We start from the raw sequence: 22,146 nt of genomic DNA, 5'->3' as shown, positions 1-22,146 counted from the left end.
ATACTAACAAAAAGAAAAAAATTAAAGAACATATATAGATGATAATATTCCTTTGTGGTTCTGTATACTTTTAAAACAGATTAACATGTAGCCCATATATTTTCTAATTGAATCTTAAAAGATTTCTTTTGCAGACAGAAAAAGGGCCTGAATTCCAGCATAAGTAATCAAGCAGATTTATTGCCAGTTTAACTAAACTTTTATTAACTTCTCTCTTCATTACAATTTTTAAGGATTAAATTATTTAATATAAACAACCAAACAGGATCTGTTACATTGAGAACAATCAATAAATGTTAGCTACTGATTGCTTATTACTATTAACATTATTTCTATTAGCACTTGTAGTAGTATAACTATATTTCAGCAAATCTGAAGCCATTTGTTTTAAGTTGAATGATTATTTCAGGTAATAAAGAAAACTCTACTAATTCAACTGTGATACTGCAATGCTTTCTGACGATGAATTTTAGTATGTGTCCCTCTCTGTGAAGTTAGAATGTGAAATACAGTATTATTTCAGTGAATGCATTGGCAATAGAATTCTTCTTTTCTCTTTTACACTAGCAAGCTACATAAGCCCGGAAACTTGCTATCAGAGGTAGTTTTGCTTTGCTAGTCAATCCAGAGAAGGGATGTACACTGAGCATGACATGAAACCTGGCGTGTTGATGTTTCCAAGCCGCAAACTATAAGCCAGGGGACAACCAGTACTCTATTAATGAATTTATTTTACTGCCTTTTAGGTTTTAAAATTTTTTAAAAAAATTTAGGTTACATTTGATGCTCTTTGGCATTATTATGTATTTTAGAACTTTGAAGTGAACATTAATTTGAGATTTCTTAATAGATATTTTTAAATTTGGTGTTATATAAAGAAGTCTTTTGTAAAAAAATCTTTACAGGTATAATTTAATGAGACAAGTTAAACTGTTTTATGTACTTACTTTTAAAATGTTCGAGTTGCCCTGGCCGGTTTGGCTCAGTGGTTAGAGCGTCGGCCTGCGGTCCGGAGAGACCCAGGTTCAGTTCCCCCTAAGGGCACGTACCTCGGTTGCAGTTTGTCCCTGGTCCTGGTTGGGTCGTGCGGGTGGCAGCCACTCGATGTGTTCCTTTCACGTCGATGTTTCTCTCTCTCTCTCTTCCTCTCTCTCCTTCCCACTCTATCTGAACAAAAAATGGAAAATGTCCTTGGGTGAGGATTAAAAAAGAATAATAATAAAAAATAAATAAATAAAATGTTCCAGTTAATTTTTCTAGGATAAAGAGTAGTCGGAACGATTTTGGGAATTACAATCTTCTAAGTAGCTCCAAACACTATTTTATCACAACACATTCAGGTCTTATTCTATATGGGGCTATTGATTAGGTAATGATTTTTGATCATTTATTTTACAGCTTGAGTCAGTTTATAAGGCTTGTACAAGTTTAAATTAAGTTGGCATTTTTCTTTCTTTTTTTTTTTTCAGAGGTAAATCATAGTTTTGTAGAAGTCCTTTTCTTCCTAATATGTAAGTGTAAGTTATCATTAATATATGGCAAAAAATAAAAGTATATAAAATAAAATATGGCCCAATAACCTGGAAATATTATCGGATGCCTATTTTAAGAGCTACTTTTATATATTTTACATGTAAATCCATCAAGTATGGTTGCTATTCTGTAAGAGAATCCTCTGAACGTCCTATGGTATTCCTATAAAATCTTTCATTCCAGGCTTATGTATTTTCTGCTCTCATGGTTTGGAACATTGTCCCCAAATTCCTTGTCTGATCAATTAATGTTCAGCTTAGGAGATAACCTCCTCTAAGAAGCCTCCCTTGATCTTCCAGGGTGCCTATAACGTATTCTGTATACCCACCTGCTATAACAGACAATTGAAGTATATTGCCGTCCAATAAGTGCTTACAATTATCGGTTATACAGATTCTATCTTTTATTTCTGACTAGAACTTTGTAGGTGTCTGGTAAACATGTATTTGAATGCAGAAATAAATGGTTGCAGTACCCAGTTCTCCATTCCTTTGCTCTAAAAGGTGGTCATTTAGATGTTTCAGGTCTGCCCTCTGGAGGTCGTGGCTGCAAGGTTTTAAATTCCAGTTCGCAGGGCATGACTGACTCATGTTCAGAAGGATTTCATGCCTCGTGAATATTTTTTATTTCATTTTTATGTTGACCTGAAAGATCTAAATGTGTTAGTGTCTGCTGTGTTTTGTTTATGGAGTTGAGATATTTCTGTAGTTGATAATTTAATATGAAAGTTAATTCAGTTACGTAGCCAATGTTGAGATAGCATATATTAAAGAAACAACAGTTTGGCAATATGCAAATGAAGCATTAAGTAAAAACCTATGAGAAGTAGAGAAATACAAAATTAGTGAAAAGATGTTCCAGACTGTTAACCTTACTAAAATAACTAAATGTGGTTTGGTTAAATAATTCAATCTCATAAGGAAAGAAATATATGTGGAATGTTCAGGTGGACTCAAAAGGGAATGGTCTTAGAATACAAGTCAGATTGTAATACATATCTTGGGGTATATAGTAACAAAGACTAATCAAACTGATCAACACTTCTCTGTAGCATGGTAGAAACTAGTCTTTCTCCAGCTATTTTTCTATGGCTTATTTGGTTTTACAGGGTTTAGGAATATTCAAAGCTTTCATGTTGCTTTCATTAAAAAAAAAAACACTTATTTATTGGTTTGAGAGAGGGGATGAGAGAGAGGAGAGAGAGAGAGAGAGAGAGAGAGAGAGATTTTATTGATCCGCCAACTGAGCTACTGGCCAGGGTTCATGTTGCTTTTCTTTAATCCAGTGCCAGGTAATGGAAATGTCAACGTTTTGGGATAAAACAGTCAAGTTTCCAAATAAAATCAATAAATTCAGAAGACTTGTTTAGAAATAGTTCCCTCGAAATGAAGTGGCAGACATTGAAAACCTAATTGACAGAAATGGGGAATCATTTCAAGATGAGAGAATTTTATGGCTCGATATTCTAAAGGGCTGTAGGTGTCAACAAGGGTCAGGATGTATGTGGTACCTAGTGTGGTTCAAGATAACGTGTTGACTCACTTTGAGAGAGGCAAAAATGAAATTTCTTTCTCGAATTTTAGGTGTGTCTTATTTGGTGATGGATAGTATTTCCTAAAAGTAGGGTCATAGTTTGCAGAATAAGGGATTTCGTTTGGTAACTAAAAATGCTGCCTGAAGGGCAAAGATTCAAAATCTGTTTTATTCATATACAGGAAATAGTTTTATTTTCCTCTTAGTTTCTTTTTTCTCTCTCTGGAAAGATCTCTGTTGTATAATTTTTATTTCCCAAAGTTTACCTACTGTGATAACAATACCCAATACCACTACCTATTTTTATCTGGATTATTAAGCAGTACTCTAATTTTCCTCTAGTAGTTATACCAGTAGTTAACATTTATCAAACAGTTGTGGAAGACGTACAGTGCAGTCACTACCTGCTTTACATAATTATCTCTTTTGTAACCACCTCAGAAGTAGAGACTTGCATTGGCATCTTAATAGAGGGAACTGAGGATCAGAAAGTGTGTGCACCCTTTATCCAAGTTAACCAGCCATTGAATAAAGAGTTGGAATAAGAATCCTAGTCTTTCTGTCTCTGAACCCTGAGTACTGGACCACTCTGTCCTATCACGAGAGCACTCTGGGCTGAGATGCGGACAAGGAGAATGAATAATCCAGTCATTCACATGCAGTTCTTCAAATGTGTAAAAGTAAATTACTGATCTTTGTCCTTTACTACTGCTCTTTCTATGTTTATGCTTAAGTTATAATGATGCTAATTTGACTTGATGGGTTAAAAATTGACATAGATGTAGCAAAGGATCCCTTCCCTCTTCTTTGTCTTCATCTTCATTTAGCTCCTCTGACTAAGATCAGAAACCTAGAAACAAAGTGAGGGCCAAAAATGATCATAAATCTGCAAGTATTATGGTTCATTGATTCTAATGTCCTTATTCATCACAAATTATGCCTGAATTAAAAATAGAAAGGCAATAAAGTACTTCCAGTCACTGTTCACCAGTGAACCACGAATTTAAATATCTGTTTGCTGAGATTTAAGCAATTTGATAGAAACAAGATATGGATTTAGTCATTACTGCTTTTCACAGAATGATGGTAATTAAAGACACTTCCTGGGATTGGATTTCAAAGTGAAAAAAAAAAAATTCAATGTCAATGGTTACTTGCGTTTTTCATGTCTAAGATTTTAAATCACTTCAACGAAGTTTCTTTGGACTCCTTGAACAATTTATGTAACACGTTTTTAAATTCCTTGATTCATGCTTCTCATTTCTATTTGTCACTTTTTATGGTATTACCATTCTCCTAGCTAATCAACATAGAAACATTATTTTTTTTCTTGCCTTTTCACTATCCCTCTTCTTCACATCTAATTACTTACCTTCAAAATATTTCATCTCTTAATATTCCCTCCCTCTTATTCTTGCTCTCATTGTTCTTTCCTTGAGCATGTCTGCTCCGTGACTGAATTCCTGTTTTGATTTGTAAACTGTCTTTCTTTCCTTGAAATGACAGTCTACAAATGATAAGTTCATTGTTCCTAAAATAATTGTTTTAGTGACATTACTCACCTCCTCAAATCCTTGCACTGTCACATCATGAACAGCATGATGATAGAGCCCGACGGTCTAGGATGATATTCAAAGTTCACAATCTGCCTCAACCCCCTGCTCCAACACTGTGTTCTGCTAACTTCGTATGCTTGAAGTTCATGACTTCCATTTTTGTTTAATTAAAAACATTTCTCAGACTTGTTTTAATACTTAACCACTGGTGGTTTGTCAAATTATATAATAATTGCAGTAGTCAATGTATATGAGAAATGAAATAAATAGGCAACATTTTTATTCTCTCCCAAGCCCTTCATATACTTCCTTCTTTGTAGCCCTTGTTTTTTTTTTGTTGTTGTTCTTTTTTTTTTTTTTCCATTGATTTTTAGAGAGAGAGGAAGGGAGAGGGAGAAATATCAATTTGTTTCACTTATTTATACATTCATTGGTTGCTTCTTGTATATGCCCTGACCAGGTATCAGACCCCCAATCTTGGCATGATGGGACGATGCTCTAGCCAACTGATTTTTAATGGCAGCATTTTTATTTGTTTGTTTTGAAGGAAGAATTGCATTTAAGTAGTACTTAAAGTTTTGATGATTATGAATTTAGCTTCTTTCCATTAAAACAATGTACTATAATGTCTTTTCTTCCAACGCCTGGCTTTATTTATGGAATATCACCTTTTAAAGTATTTTTGTTTCAGTAATATATTCTCCCTTAAGCAATTTTTTAAATTAGTTTAATCAACTTTTTTCTTACCTTGTGAAAAGTTTTATATTTTCTTTATCACAAAGAGATATGTGCTAGTTGTAAATATAGATAGATGGGGAAAAGGTGAACATTTCCTCTTCCCATTTTATCAAGTCCATTCCCCTTCTCGTTTAAGACTTTAGTTTTAGATTTTGTTTAACATTTGCATTGGTACTTATTTGACCTAAACAAATGTTTAATTTTTCTTCTTTTTAAAAATTACATATATTTATTTTTCTGGATAATACTTTATCACTTAGTTTATTAATTTTTTTTTTACTTACTTTTAGAGAAAGAGGGAGAGAGAGAGAGAAACATCGATCAGCTCCCTCCTCCATGACCCCTACTGGGGATCGAGCCCATAACCTGAGCATGTGCCCTGACCAGAATTGAACCCAGCGACTCTTGGTGTTTGGGATAAAGCTCAATCAACTAAGCCACACTGGCCAGGGCCATGGGGGATTACTTTAGCTCAATCCTCCAAATCACTATTTGCCTCCCCATTGCAACTTATTTTTTATTTAGCTGGTCAACTGAGATTTTTGCTTTGACAATCATTTTTAAAATTTCCAAGACTTCTATTTTTCCTTCCTAACAAACTGCAATTGCTTCATGGAAATGTCACATTCTCTTGACGTATATTTTCAAATTTTCTTTCTTTTTGGATATTAGTTCTGTTTGTTGGTTGCCTGTCTTATAGAGGTCGCTTTTTTCTCTAATATTTGCCATGTTGTATGTTCATTTTATTTGTTTAATTTATTTTTGTTATGGTTTACCTTTGGTTTCAGTTTGTCTCAGGAAAAGGTGGACTGCTGTCCTCTGCTCATCACAAGCATATAGGTCTGGGAACAGCAAAGCCATAACTGGCTTCAGTAGAGCACAGTGAACCCCTCTGAAGGAACTGACTGTACTGACCTCTGTGCTTTGCATCAGCTGATCCATCCTGTGGCAACTGTGAGCGACTGTGGCATTGGAACCCTGTCCTGCATGCATTTTAGGTTCTTGCTTCCTTAGGTCTAGCACTGTAGTTGATTTCATCTGCTTTCTAGTTTCTAGAATCTTTTGGTATGTTTTGCTTTGTTAATATCAAAAAAATTTACTTAGCATCGTCTTCTGGTCATATAATGGGAGCTGTCAGTGTGGATAGAGGAGACCATTGTGCCCAGTCTACACTCTTGATACAGGATTTCTCTTGATCATGGTTTTCTTCTTCTCCCTCTCCCTCTCCCTCTCCCTCTCCCTCTCCCTCTCCCTCTCCCTCTCCCTCTCCCTCTCCCTCTCCCTCCCCTCTCCCTCCCCCTCTCTCTCCTCATCTCTTTTCTCCCTCCCCCTCTCCTTTCCCCTCCCCCTCCTCCTTCTGGTATCTCTATAATAACAGTAAAAAATCAAGTGCATTTCCTTCAACATTGATTTATTAACCTTTGCCAAATTATAAGGTGTACATTCCAAAATACTACTAAGTATGCTATATTTAATGGTCATGCTTCTAACATGAGGCTAAATTTATCTTATTTGATTCTTTTTTTTTTAGAAACACAAACTGATTTATTATCTAGACAGCTGATATTAGGTATAATGGAAGTATTCTGCCAAAGTATAATTTTTCAACTTGATCCACCAATTTGACTCTTTAAAAAAAATCACTGGAATAAAACCCAACAATGAAATGTTAGCTCATGTCTTTTATTAACCCATATACACATTACTTATCTTCTGGTTTGTTGAAGCTATAGGTCAGACAATGTTTGCCACAAAATGTCTGTTGAAGTGGCTGCCATAAAAACTCCAGCACCACATTCATCTGAAGGGCACTCCCGACCAAGGCGACTGCTTTTGCCATTCTCATCCACCTTGTAGTATTTCAGGACAGCCAGCTTAGCCGTCTCTCTCTCATGCTTACTCTTCTTGGGAGTGGTGTAAGACTTCTTCTTCCCTTCCTTAGCACCACCGCGAAGTCAGCACAAGATGAAGAGTGGACTCCTTTGGAGTGTTGTCATCAGACAGAGTACGTCCATCTCCCAGTTGCTTGCAGGCAAAGATCAGTCTTTGCTGGTCAGGAGGAATTCCTTCCTCATCCTGGATCTTGGCCTTTATATTTCCTATCGTATCCGAGGGTTCCACCTTGAGAGTGAGGGTCTTCCCCATGAGGGTCTTCACGAAAACCTGCATCTTGGCGGGCGGATCGGAAGGGAAGAAGGCAGGCCCACCTCTTATTTGATTCGTTATGGAACTTTTAAAGTACATTTCCTTCTGAGCCTGGATAGAGACCATCTGTTGCCTTACAAGATATTGATCAATCTTGGATGAAGCAATTTGTACATATTAGTTTGGATGCTTCATAACATTTTCTTAACAAGAAAAGAGATGCTATTTCATCTTGTCACAGTTTTTTCTTGCTGTCATATTGGAGTTTGTTCTGCTGGGCTGAGCTCTGCCAGGGAAGGATAAACAAATAACTTCTTTTTCTTCTTTAAATGTGGTTCCCATTTAAGCTACGCTGTACCTGCACATATCCCTGTGGTAATGAGCTGTTAAGGATTGTACTAATAGCAGTTTAGTAACTGTAGCTAAGGATTTCCCTACCAATGAATACAGTTTCCTTGGTTATTAGGCAGAAATCCCTGCATAGCTTCTTAGCACAAGTGACACTGATTAATGGCCATGGAAAATAAATAATGTTCTCAGGGAGCAAACATAATGACCTATGAAACATTCAAGTCTAAGGCAGAAAATATAGAATTCTAATATGTTTGGGAATGACAGCCATCTCAGGACATATGAACAATAAAAAGAAATAACAACTTGAAGTAATGCAAAAGTTTAGTGGTATGTCTTATTGGTATGAAATGAAGCAATGATCCTTTCCTTAAATAACCACTGTCCATATCTAGAAATTAAAATGATAGCCTAAAACAACTGTTGTTTAAGGAAAAAAGTTAATAATTCTTTAAATCTAGTAGATGTAAAGATTTAAATTAATATTCACAAACCAAAATTAAAAATAATCTAATAGTATAGGGCATATTTAAATCAACTTTATGTTTGAAACACATATTTAACATTTAAAATTTTAAATGTTTTATGTTTTAAACATTTAAAATTTTATGTTTTTGAAATAATACTTACTTTCCACTGAAACATACTGTATAAAAATGAGAAATGCCTAAACATTCTCTCTATCTAAAATGTGAATTGGTGCTCATTGTTGGTTATGATTTACTTTTTTCTTATATTTAGAACAAACAAATTTTCTGATCTTTTTAATGTTCAGAATCAATATTGCATAATGGTTATCTCCTTATAGTTTTATGTAACTAAGCATATGTTATGAAATATATTTGTATATGTAATTTTATTTATATATAGATTTTGGTAGATATTTCTTCTGACTTCGTTAACCATACTGTCATGGTTTTGGATTATTGTTAACTTTTGAATTTAAGTCAGTTCAGAATTCGGTTTCAGAAAGATTAACCATGCCCCTGTGCTAAATCGCAGCATTCATTTTGCTCACATGTTCTTATTTCAGAATTAGCTGTGAGTCTGTTACTTGCTACATGCGGAGGATAAATGGATACTAAAGAAGGGACAATATCACTTCCACATCTTCCTTCTCTCAAGCCCTCATCTGGCTTCATGCATTGTTTCCCCACCAGACCTGCCTCCTTGATCATCAATAGCAGACATCTGCGGAGAAGGCAGCCAATTAATATTACAAAACCATTCCTGAACTTTGCGAGTATCAATCCTGCACAGGAAAATTGTATTATTTCGAACCTCTCATTTCTCTAGTGTCCCTGTTACATAGCTGGCCATTTAAATGCAATGTCAATGTAATAACTCCTGGGCTATATGATATGAGGATTGGTCTTAGCACTCAAATGTCAAAAACATTGACAGATATCAAAGTAAAGACTATCTGATGCATTTCTCCTTCCTTATTAACATGAAAAACATCAAAAATAAATTCTAGCATTCATTTTTAAAGTAAGATTATGCCCTGGCCAGTTTGGCTCAGTGGTTGGAGCCTCGGACTGAGGACTGAAGGGTCGGAGGTTTGATCCCGGTTGGGGGCATGTACCTGGGTTGCAAGTTCCATCCCCGGCCCTGGTCGGAGCCATGCAGGAGGCAACCAGTCGATGTGTCTCTCTCACATCAATGTTTGTCTCTCTCTTTCTCCCTGCCTCCCTTCCACTCTATCTAAAAATCAATGAAAAAATATCTTCTGGTGAGGATTGACCAAAACCAAAACAAAAACAAAAAGTGAAGTTATAAAGTCTTCCTTTTAAGATAAGAAATGTCATAAGATTAGAAAATGTATATAACATGTATTTTAGAAAGGAATTATGAAATACCTCAAATATTCTTCTAGTTACTATTATAATGTAACTAAGGGCAACATACAACATTTAATTTTCATAGAGTCATACTGAATGGTCTAACATTGAGAAAATTTGAAAGAGACAAAAATTAATTTATTTTTTATTTTTAAAAAAGTTTTAAAGAGACAAAAATGAATTAATTATTGACCTGTTACTGACCACCAAAGTAACCTTTCTGGAGTTAGAGTCTGTAGAAAAATATACAAGTAATATGGTTCTAATCCCCAAATATTAACATATTTAAAAAAGATAAATCAATTTCCAACAAAATATAATGTATAAGTAGTAGCGAAAGAATTTAAGGAAAATGATCCATTTAAAGTAACTTTTATTTCATTATATACATGAGCATGATTATTTCACAAAGCAGAAAATAGTGCATATGCTATTTTACAGGGATTTTTATCCCATTCTCTTAATTATTTTGTACATTCAGTTGTTTAACCGAACATTGCTCTTAGTTCAAGGCACCTGCAGCTATTGAAATTAAATAGAGCTAAGGAGTCTGAACTATTCAGAAGTGTTCAAGACTTATCAAGAGACCACTGCTGACTTTTAAAAATAGTGAAAAAGAAGATATTTTGTGTAGTCTTTTGTCCAGGGGAAGTTGCATTACTGTTTGATCCATGAGTATGCATTCTAAAAAAAAACAACACAAAAAAACAAAACGAAAAGCTAGCAGAAAATTAATATATGCTAATAATTTAAAATCTAATTAATTACAATTACTTATTTTATCACAAAATCAATTACTAATAAAATTTGTCACTTTAATTAAGGCACTCAATAAAATCAGATAAATGAGAGGCATAGAGTTATATGAGAAAACTAATTTTCCTATGTAATAAAGTCTGCTGTAGGTCAGAAAAGAATATACTTTCAGTTATTAAATACTCATGAAATTTAATTATGATTCAGTGCAAAGATTTTTGCTAGTTTAATTAAAAATAAAATACCCTAAGAAATGAAATAAAAATACAGCATGGGATATGACCAAACATTTTTATTATAAAAGATTTTTCTTAAATGCTTCAATATTAATTTGAATACTTGAAGTTTTTATTATTTTGTTCCCCAGTGAAGAAAAATTGACATAAATGTAATCATAGGAATGGCTTATAATGTTTTCTTATTAATAAATAAAGGTTATATGGTACATCACAGTATAAAAGGTAATATACTTATATCTCATCTAATTCCTACAAGCACCTCCAAGGTATTATGGTTGAGAAATAATTTTTGAAGAAATTCCAAAGTTAGACTCCTAATTTGTTTATGAACACAGAGGCATTGGATTGACCATTAACATTTGTTAGAGAAATCTTACTTCAAAGGACTAGTGTCATTTTGAGGAGACAGAGGCAGATTGGGCAGGTATGAAGAAAGACAGAATGAAGTAAGGAAAGTAGTAGCCTGTAAACCACCGACAGGATGCAGCTTGCCTCCGGTGGTTTGGCCCTGTGAAAAAACAGGTGGCTTAGCGCTGAACCCAGTTAGGCAGGAATCACCAGCTTTAAAATCTATGGATGTTGCTAAGGCAGAATTCTTTGAAAGGCTGGTTGGAGGCTGGCAAACTATGTATCCACCTCCAGACAAAGGAGCCTTACCCAAACCCACTTGTGTCCCCTCCTTACTGCAGTCTCTGTCTTTCAAGTAACATTTGCTTTCCCTCGACCCTTTGCCCGTGAACTCATTCTTTGATTTTGTGAGAATTTCATACCCTAAGCAAGAAAACAAAAGCTTCTTTTATATATTTTTAAAGTAATTATTTATCTAATAAAGTCTACTGATTCTCAGCCATGAATGATTTCTAATATTTGTAACTTGTAGGTATATTTGAACTCAATATATAATGCATTCTACCTAAATTCATGTGTGTGTGTGTGTGTGTGTGTGTGTGTGTGTGTGCGCGTGTGTGCGTGTGTAGAATAATCTCAAAACTGGTACAATGTATAAAAAGATACCATAATTTGTAGATTTTTAGGTGGTAATGGAGAGAAAAATAGATTAAATATGTATCAATTTTATATTGACCATTAAGCAAGATAATATAGGCAAAGAAAGCCAACATGGTTGATTCTGGTACTCAGTGCTAAGTGCATTACCTTATACTTGGTCGTTAGTAGGAGAAAGGGGGGAGGGCATGGGGAGAGAGAAAAAGACAGAATGAGAGAGAGAGAAAACAGATACCTATTGTTTCTGTGACAAATCATTTATATCTGTGTTCTAAGAGACAGATTAGGAAAACAACTCATGAACTAACATTAAATAACCTGCAATGTAATTATGACTAAAGTTATTATCACTGTACCAATGGTGTGATATCTTTTTGATAATAATGTTTATAAACATTTATGATATATAGAATTTATCAATTAATATATATACATAGATATCACTCTTTGTGTCTACAGCATCAGAATATTTTATACGGCATTTGACATTAACACTATATTTTATATTAATGGAACTGCTGAGTTATGCTGTTCTATGAATTATAATATTACTTATTAAATTACAGTAAACCCTTGATTTTGTGGACCTCAATTTAATGGACTGCGGATTTCATGGTCAAAATTTCCAGTCTGTATGTCATATGTGAAAATTAGCATCGTGTTAATTTTATGCTTTTAACCAAGATTTGCTTACAATTAAATTCACAAGTTATTTTTTTGTTATTAATTCACAGTCACTTTAAACAAATTTTAGTGAATAGGCTATATGTTAGAAAAAAGCACTATAGTAATATCGCCAACATAAATAAATATTATATCTCTTTAACTCTAGTTTACATACTTAAATCCAAGAGTCAGCACTGTAAACAATGCTCGGGGAATGGTTAGCACATGATCACACTGTACAATAATTGGTTCTGTTGTCTGGTGGTGTGACTTTCTGCAACAGGGAGAGGGAGAGATAGAAACATTGATGAGAGAAAACACGATTGGCTGCCTCCTGCATGCCCCCCACTGGGGATTGGGCCCACAACCTGGGCATGTGCCCTGACCGGGAATCAAACTGGTGACCTCTTGGTGCATGGGTCGATGCTCAACCAATGAGCCACACCGGCCGGGTATGCTGCAGCAGTTTTAATGGTGCCCACCAACATTCTCAAGGGTACTAAGCCACACACCAGAATGCCGCATTTACTAGACCTAATCAGTATTAATTTACAATTACTATAATACATATAGAAAACATTTCTGTGAAATTAAACTTTTCATACATACTTAATTTTAATTACACCAATGTGTTCACGTAAGTTAAAACAAGTAAACTAATGTGTCAGTTTTTAACGTACACATTTGGAAAAACTACTTTATTATATAACAGATTTTTGGCTTTAATGGACACACCCTGGCTCGAATTAGTTCATTATATGGAGGTTTTACTCTATTCTGCTTACTTTAGAGATTTCATTGATATAAACCTTGCCCACCAATTTTTAGTAAATATTAATACTCCTCCTGCATGAAATCCTTTAAGAGTGACTTAACATACCACCAATGCCAGCACCACCACCGATACCAGCACCACCACCAATGCCAGCACCGCCACCAATACCAGCACCACCAACCAATACCAGCATCACCACCAATACCAGCACCACCACCAATACCAGCACCACCACCAATGCCAGCACCGCCACCAATACCAGCACCACCAACCAATACCAGCACCACCACCAATACCAGCACTACCACCAATACCAGCACCACCACTAATACCAGCACCACCACTAATACCAGCATCACCACCAATACCAGCACCACCACCAATACCAGCACCACCACCAATGCCAGCACCGCCACCAATACCAGCACCACCAACCAATACCAGCACCACCACCAATACCAGCACTACCACCAATACCAGCACCACCACTAATACCAGCACCACCACTAATACCAGCATCACCACCAATACCAGCACTGCCACTAATACCAGCACCACCACTAATACCACCACTGCCACCAATACCAGCACCGCCACCAATGCCAGCACCACCACTAATACCAGCACCACCACTAATACTAGCGCCACCACCACACATGTGGATGTGATGAACCCCTAGAAATGATAAAATATTAAATTACCTTAACTGTTTGAATTTTACTAATATATCTCTATTTTAATTAACATTCTTTTTATGATACATTGACCTGAATATTTGAAAAGAGAAATTTGAGGACAATCTAATAGGATATATTAGTTTAGTTTCTTCATATAGGGTTTAGTCCATGTACACTGTATTATTTCATCAAGAAATTTGCCAAATTTTTATGCCACAAAATAAAAATAAGTATGCTTTATTTTAGCCAACTTCTAAAGTAATAATTTCAAAATAGAAAGGATTCTGACAGATCTTTCATACATAAATGTTTTTAGATATGTTTTTATTGATTTTTTTAGAGAGAGTGGAAGGGAAAGAGAGAAACATCGACGTGAGAGAGAGAGGAACATCGATGTGAGAGAAACATCAATCAGCTGCCTCCTTCATGTCCCCCACTGGGGATCGAACCTGCAACCCAGGCCTGTGGCCTGACCAGGAATCAAACCAGAACCTCTCAGTCCATGGGACGATGCTCAGTCCACTGAGCCACACTGGCCAGACATGATCCTGACAAATCTTAAAGAACAATTCTTCATTAATGCATGCTTATTTACAAATGGATTAAAGACTTCTCATCAATATACAATTAGTTCACTTTTATTTTTATGTTTAGTAGTTTTCCCATGTATTTATTAAGATACATGTATCTCGCCCTGGCCGGTTTGGCTCAGCGGTTGGAGCGTCGGCCTGCGGTACAGAGAGACCCGGGTTCGGTTCCCGCTAAATGCACGTACCTCGGTTGCAGTTTGTCCCCGGCCCTGGTTGGTCGTGCGGGTGGCAGCCACTTGATGTGCCCCTTCACATCGATGTTTCTCTCTGTCTCTCTCTTCCTCTCTCTCCCTCCCACTCTATCTGAACAAAAAATGGAAAAATGTCCTCGGGTGAGGATAAAAAAAAAAAAAAAAAAAAAAAGATACATGTATCTCCTTTTATAACTTTTACAGATGGTTTCAATTTCAATATACTTGATTGTTTGATTTTTTTCCCCGGAGAAGTCAAGAGTTAGATTTTGAGTAGGTTACTTGCTCTACAGTAAATAATATGTATACTTAAAGTGCAAGTTACCAGAGGGACTAGATAATTTTGAAGAAAGGAAACAGTAGTAGATTGAAGAAGTTTGTCTGGTATGGAATGAATCAGTGTTCCTGGTGCTGCATTTGAGTTTTAGAATGTTTGACCAGGAAAGAATTATGGTCCATCACTTCTTTGATAGACCGGAGGACAAACACACTCCTCTAACTTGCAGTTAAGGCAGCAAATCAGGGATTCACATGCAAGGATTTAGACACCTTAACCAATACCCTCTTCATCTTATTTCATCTGTTGGTCAGACTGTAAATTGCAGATTTTCCATCATTCTCTGCTTCATGACTAATCACAGCCCAGGGAGGTATCCAAGCCCCTGTAGTGACACTTGACCCTTAACAAAGAGTGACTGTCCATTTCACAAGCACAGTGAAAACCTCCTTTTGGTCTTTTCTGGCATCCAGAATCCATCTTAGTTTCAGCAAGACATGTATGTTTTATATTGTGATTTATTAAATGGAACACATATGGCCATGCAGGGAGCAGACCCTCTCCTCACGCACCGACACACACAGGGAAACCGGTGCAGGGGAAGTGACCGTGTGCGAGTTCCTCCTGCTATTCAAACAACTCCTACTGCAAACTGAGAGAGTAAACCCAAGGCCTGAATAATCAGGATTTGCACATAAAAGATTGTATTATCTAGAAAATATTTTTTTTAAAAACCCATGGTCTTAAACAGATATTTTTAATGCTTCTTTTTTGTTTTACTGAGCAAGTAAACTTACAGCTTGGGAAAAAACCTTAATTAGATTTTAACAGTGGGTGCTTTCGATTTCTAATGGGGTTCCTCTGGTTAAATACATATGATAATTACTCCCTGTAGGCATAACTAGCAAAAATAGGTGATGTCTCATTATAAATACTCCACCAGTTTTCATTCTTAAATTAGGGAGAGGGTGGATCCAAAAATTTTGTTCAGTTTTGAATAATGACCAATACAGGAATATGTTTTTTTGGTTTTTTTTTTTATCAAAAGTTACCAGAGTCTGATAAATAATAAAACTAAGTATACTATCTAAACTTAATTTTATATTTTGCCACATAAAAATATTAAGATAAACCAAAATTTTAACTTTATAAAAAGATATGGAGTCTTGCATATATGTAACAAAAAAGACAAAATTCTACCAGAAAAGGTCTACCTGGTAAGATTATTTTAAATTATTTTTAGACTATCAGAAATAATGATACTATTTAGTGTCTAGCTTGATAGTCTTCACAGCTGAAATGGAATGTTTTCTGCAGAACTAACCTATCTAATTAGGATGGCGAGGCAAAGAACATATTGAATCTGGTGTACACTGAATAATACAGTGGACCCCAAAAAGAATACCATATGGTGCTGTTCTCCTAGAGCCTATTAAATTGACCACTATGGATCTCAAATGTCTTTTTAGCTTTCTTCATTACTAATTTATTCAGCAGTATTCCCTGAATCCCTGGTGCATATATGCACTGTGATGGAATGAATATGGAAGTACCCAATACAAAGAGGTTTCTCTCAGTTCAGTCTTAGCAGCTGGGAATACTTGTGGGTGAAGTCGCCTTGCAACTAAGACCTGAAGGAATTCCACTTTCTAAAGAGGCTTCAGAGAATGTGGAGAAGTCACGGGTTAGGGGCAGTGTCTCAGACACGGACAGGGATGTGCACGGGCCTAGGGAAAGCGCCACACATTTCATGACAATCAGGCATTCAGTATCTCTCCATATTTCTGAGGGGTAAGTTTTAGAAATATGGATAAAAAGACAAGGGCCAAAAAAACAATGTTGAGGAACTTGGATTTTAATCCTAGAGGTAATGAGAAACCACTGAGATTTCGAGCACATTTATACTTAAGAATTATAATTAATCATGAGTTAGCATTCACCTGAATTTTATACACACACACACACACACACACACATATATATAATTTTTAAAAAAGTTTCTGAGCAAGTTATTTAACTCAAAATTTTCCATAGAGAGCAGAAAGTTTGAGTGAGAAATCAAATAATGGAACATAAGTTGTATCTGATTGACTTAAACATTATTAAATAAAGCCAATTACAAAACATTCTTATTCTGGTCTGACAGAAATTGCCTAGAAAATAACAAGGAATTAGTGAATCCCTTTATTTTATTTTTAATTTTTTTCCTTTATTGATTTTAGAGAGAGAGGAAGGGAAAGAGAGAGAGAGAGATAGAAACATCGATGAGAGAGAACATCAGTTGGCCGCCTCCTGCATGTCCCCCACTGGGGATCGAGCCCACAACCTGGGCATGTGTCCCGACTGGGAATCAAACCGGTGACCTCTTGGTGCATGGGTGGACACTCAACCACTGAGCCACATCAGCTGGACTTGGTTCCCTTTAATAGATGTGTGTAAAGGAAATGCCTGACTTCTCTTAGAGTTTGTCTGTGGTCCATGCTGCTCACTGTTCTCTGTTGGAATGATGGCTGTGGCCAATGAGAGCTTTACTATCCACATCAGCAGAATCTCAGACAGTCGAGGCCTTAATAGCTTGACGTTTAGTCATCTCAGTCTGCGGTTTTGGATAGCCGTGTTCTTGAGTACAGCTTCACGAAGCACTAGGAATCCAGTCTGTTCTTTGCAAAATGACTTCCATCTGTTTCCTAGGACTGCCTTCTCTGTCACTTACACTGCTTTCGCTGTTGCTCACGTTGGTTACCTTCTGTTCCTCTCTCCAGTGTGATATCCAAGACTCTCTGGACTACCTTCAAGTTAAAGAGGGTTGTATAGTTGTAATTATTGTATCTAAAAGACAGTCGTTTCTAGACTGACAAGTTATCCATATCTGTTTAGAAACATTTTTGGGGGGAAGGAAAAAAAAAAGAAGAAAACCATCAAACTATTATTTGGTAAAAAATATAAAGAATTTGGTGAAAGTATGGTATTCAGAAGATATTTAGAAGTTAAGTATAAAAATAAACCCTATACACCCTAGATAAAAATATAAATATTTAAGGTAGTAAGAAACATAAATATTTTCAGATAGTAAAAAATACTAAGATAATAGCGTGAGACATAAAAAATAGAAATACTTGACTATAAAAACTTAAGGCAGCCCTGGCCAGTTTGGCTCCGCGGTTAGAGCATCAGCCTGCGGTCCTGAGAAACCCGGGTTCGGTTCCCGCTAAGGGCGTGTACCTTGGTTGCAGTTTGTCCCCGGCCCTGGTCGGTCGTGCGGGTGGCAGCCACTTGATGTGTCCCTTTCACATCGATGTTTCTCTCTCTCTCTCTCTCTCTTCTTTTCTCTCTCTCTCTCTGTTCCTCTCTCTCCCTCCCACTCTATCTGAACAATAAATGGAAAAATGTCCTCGGGTGAGGATAAAAAAAAAATAAAAAACTTAAGGCAGTGATGCGTCACACACATTTAAATAACATCATGTATGGGAAAAGATACCTCCAACAATTATGAAAAATAAAGTTTGATATTCTTACTTAATAACAAAGTACAATGAATTTATTTATTTTTTCAAAGAAACACTGGCATGCAAGTATATCTATTTCTCACTGGGACCTTTTCTTTTTACACAGAAATGATCTTTAAAAATATTTTTTACTGTTTTTTGTTTTGTTTTGTTTTTTAGAGAGAGAGGAAGGGAGAGAGAGAGAGAGAGAAACATCAATGTGAGAGAGAAACATGTATTGGCTGCCTCCTGCACACCCTCTACTGGGGATGGAGCCCACAGCCCAGGCATGTGCCCTGACCTGGAATCACACTAGGACCCCTCAGTCCATGAGATGATGCTTCATCCACTGAGCCAAACCGACCAAGCCATACACTGAATTTTAAAAACAATTTAAAATTCTCTATGTGAGAATTTCAAATGAATTTTGTTCTTTGAAGGATTTTTATATAATTAAAATAAAATTGCCATTCATTGTATTTTTAGTATAATGTTAAAAGTTTCTAGTCCCATAAAATTATCTGGATTTACTAACTTCTATCCTGGTACTCATATTAGTGGCTTCTTATATTTTTATCTTCTAAACATTGAAACATCTGACATACCCAAAGGAGGCTCATCCAAGACACTATTTGCATGTGCTGGCTGGACTTTCACTTGAGTACCTAAGAAGGGGACTGAGTGTCACTGGTTGTAAAGTTATTTGTGAATGTCCTGCTTACTTCAAATAACATGGCCATAGCAGGCTGAGTATTTTTTTAATTTGACAAATTGCTAGAGGTTGAATTGTCCTAAATTGGGAATTGCCTGGATAGTTCATTTATATTATCATCATCATTATTATTATTGTTGTTGTTGTTGTTACTGCTTTCACAACCTGGTTCAATGCTATGCACATAGTAAGCACTCAGAAAAATCTTGTTGAATCTTATAGAAAATGCACGGTTTATTTCAAAATAGTGTGAATATTAAGATAACCTTCTAGGAATATTTGCATTTTTGTTGAAAAGAAGTAGGATGCTTACAATATGCACAAATACATTGAATTTTCAGGAACTCCAACAGCCCTCACTATATTAAACCCAAAGACATTTTTATGGCTTTTTATTATAATAATGCAATATACATTTCTAAAGCATTATACAATTCACTGCCCACACAATAATCCACTTCCACATTTTCTGAGTAGACATTTATTCAAACGCCTACTAAGAATTGTTTAGTGCCTGGCTGATTCATGATTGGAAATGGTCTGATAAATTTTTTGATTTTATAAAGAATTTTAATGGGGTTTAATATGCATTGATAATAATATTGTATCTATTTTCCCCTAAATTAATTAAACTTATTTTCAGAGGTTATCTTTACTTGTTGATATCACTTTTATTGATGTAACTAATTTGTATTATGAATATGGTGATAAATACAAGCTGAGAGATAAATGATTCTATTTTGCCCTAATTTTATATACCCAATTCATATTTGAAATGAATGAGAGCTCTGTTTCTGAAGACGGCATTCAAATAAAACATGGATGGAGTTGAAAAAGTGAATGCACTACTCTTTTAATATATTATTAACCACATTCACCAAATACTTTTTTTTTTTGCATAAAGTAACTAGGGAATGTCATTATAATCTGCTAGAATAATCAATATGCTTTATAGCATAGTAAATAAACTACTGGATAATCCCAGTTGCTGGTCCCTACTAACCTACTAACAGCTGAAAAGTAAAATATCATATGAGATGAAGGTCTTGGTGGAGGAATTTCAATACATAGCATAAGTGGGGGAGACGATAAGAAAAATATTTTCCCTTACGATTTTAAATTCAATCAAGAAGAACTATTGTACAAACATAAAAATATATTTAAGGAATACTATAAAGAAACAAATAGAATAATTGGAACATAGGATCAAAATAAAGAAACAATGACATTGGGCAACTGTTGTCTAAAGTAATTATAATTATAAAATTCAAATGAACAGTTCATTTGGTATTAGGATTACTTTTTAATCAAACGAGTGGGTAAAGTTAGAAAAGAAGAAAATAAATGCTTTGATTGGGGGGAACATTCCACTTGGGGGGAACATTCCAAATAGTATTTGGTAAAACTGAAGACTTTGCTGGTTCTTTCTTGCAAGAGGACCTGGTAAAGGCTTTACAGGGACTTCACTCATGTAAACATCTTCCTGAAAACCCACCCGTTCTAATGAAAGTAGGTCATCTGGTAAACATCTGTCCAACCTTCCTGTGATTTCTATTGTTCAAAAGCAGAAAAAAGACCTTTAGGGATTTCTACTAAAGTCATAGTTCTATTCGAAGAGGAAATAAATGGAGATGTAGAATAAAAAAGAAACTGAAAAATGGCAATGTCATCTTAAAGTTTATATTAGTGAAAGAAGAAAATACTGGTTAAATTCATGCATAGATTTTTATTTTCGAAAATTAAGTTTCAAATGGGCCTGATCAATTTTATGCATAATTATGGTGACATGGGATTGTGAGATCCACTTTGCTGAGACCAGGATGTGTATCCCTGTCCTGTAGATGAGGGGAATGAGGCTTGGAGAGAAGCCAAGCTGCTCAAGATTAGAAAACTAGTGAATGATAGGAATCAGAAATTAAGTAGTGATAGTTTGAACTCATGCTTAAACCCTAATAACAACCACGAAAATTAATTTATCATAAGCTTATAGGTATTAATAGTTTACATATCTGTACTCTAGAAAATCTTTTACTTCTGCCTACTAAATGATTTGTCTTTAATCAAGCTTTATTTTGTCATCAAGTCCTATGTAAAGTTTGCAAAGAGCATTAAAAATAATTGCACTGTTATTTTTCATATTAAGAACATTTTTTTTTTTTTTTTTTTTTTTTTTTTTTTTCCTCACCCGAGGATATTTTTCCATTTTTTTGTACAGATAGAGTGGGAGGGAGAGAGAGAGAAACATCGACGTGAAAGGGACACATCGAGTGGCTGCCACCCGCACAACCCAACCAGGGCCGGGGACAAACTGCAACCAAGGTACGTGCCCTTAGCGGGAACCGAACCCGGGTCTCTCCGGACCGCAGGCCGACGCTCTAACCGCTGAGCCAAACCGGCCAGGGCCATATTAAGAACATTTTAAAACTGATATAAACCAGAAATCTGTAATGTCACTAACAAGAGTCCATTTGAGAAAGATGAAGGCATGGCCTTTAAAAATCTAAACTTTAATGGTGGTTTCTAACCTGGTTAATTACTTTAAGTAAAATCTCATTTAAATGCCCAAGACATTTTATTATTATTATTTATTATTATTTGTTCAAACTTTAAAATTTATTTTTGATTGAATGAATCATAAATCATTTAAGATTTTCGAATGTCTAAGGCATTGGCAATCTACTTTGTAGCTGTAAAGTATGAGGTATTGGAAATGAAATACAGTTGTGTTTTTTGCCTCCTACTCTCATCCTCTGTAGCCTAATGAGGTAAAGATGTGTAAGAAAAGTTAGGTAAGAAATAAATGTATCAGAAAATGAAAGCCTTCATTTAAATCGATTTTTGATGATGTTAATAATCTAAATGTAATTTAGTTCATCTGAACCTAGTTGAAATTGTTTGTTATTCAAAGATCTCATCTTACTTACTAAAGCATTTAGCAACACAATCCCTTGATAAATAGGAGAAAGTAATCATGAGTATTAGGTTTATTCACATTTATGGTTGGAACTAGTATCTTGCATCAGTATTTATATTTTTAAGTTATTATATTTCATAAAATATTATTGATGTTCTTTGT

The 22,146-nt window shown here is 35.4% G+C and overlaps 1 protein-coding gene and 1 pseudogene across 4 annotated transcripts in view; one reads left to right on the top strand and one right to left on the bottom strand.

Annotated features, from left to right (window-relative positions):
• ERBB4 (erb-b2 receptor tyrosine kinase 4) overlaps positions 1-22,146 on the top strand; it is a 1,035,274-nt gene that overhangs the window by 500,652 nt on the left and 512,476 nt on the right. The gene's annotated exons all lie outside the window — the stretch shown is intronic.
• LOC118625189 lies at positions 7,063-7,529 on the bottom strand (annotated as a pseudogene).

Source organism: Molossus molossus, unplaced genomic scaffold, assembly GCF_014108415.1.
Source record: "Molossus molossus isolate mMolMol1 unplaced genomic scaffold, mMolMol1.p scaffold_m16_p_11, whole genome shotgun sequence".
Classification (NCBI taxonomy): domain Eukaryota; kingdom Metazoa; phylum Chordata; class Mammalia; order Chiroptera; family Molossidae; genus Molossus; species Molossus molossus.
This window is presented reverse-complemented; position numbering and strand designations above follow the sequence as displayed.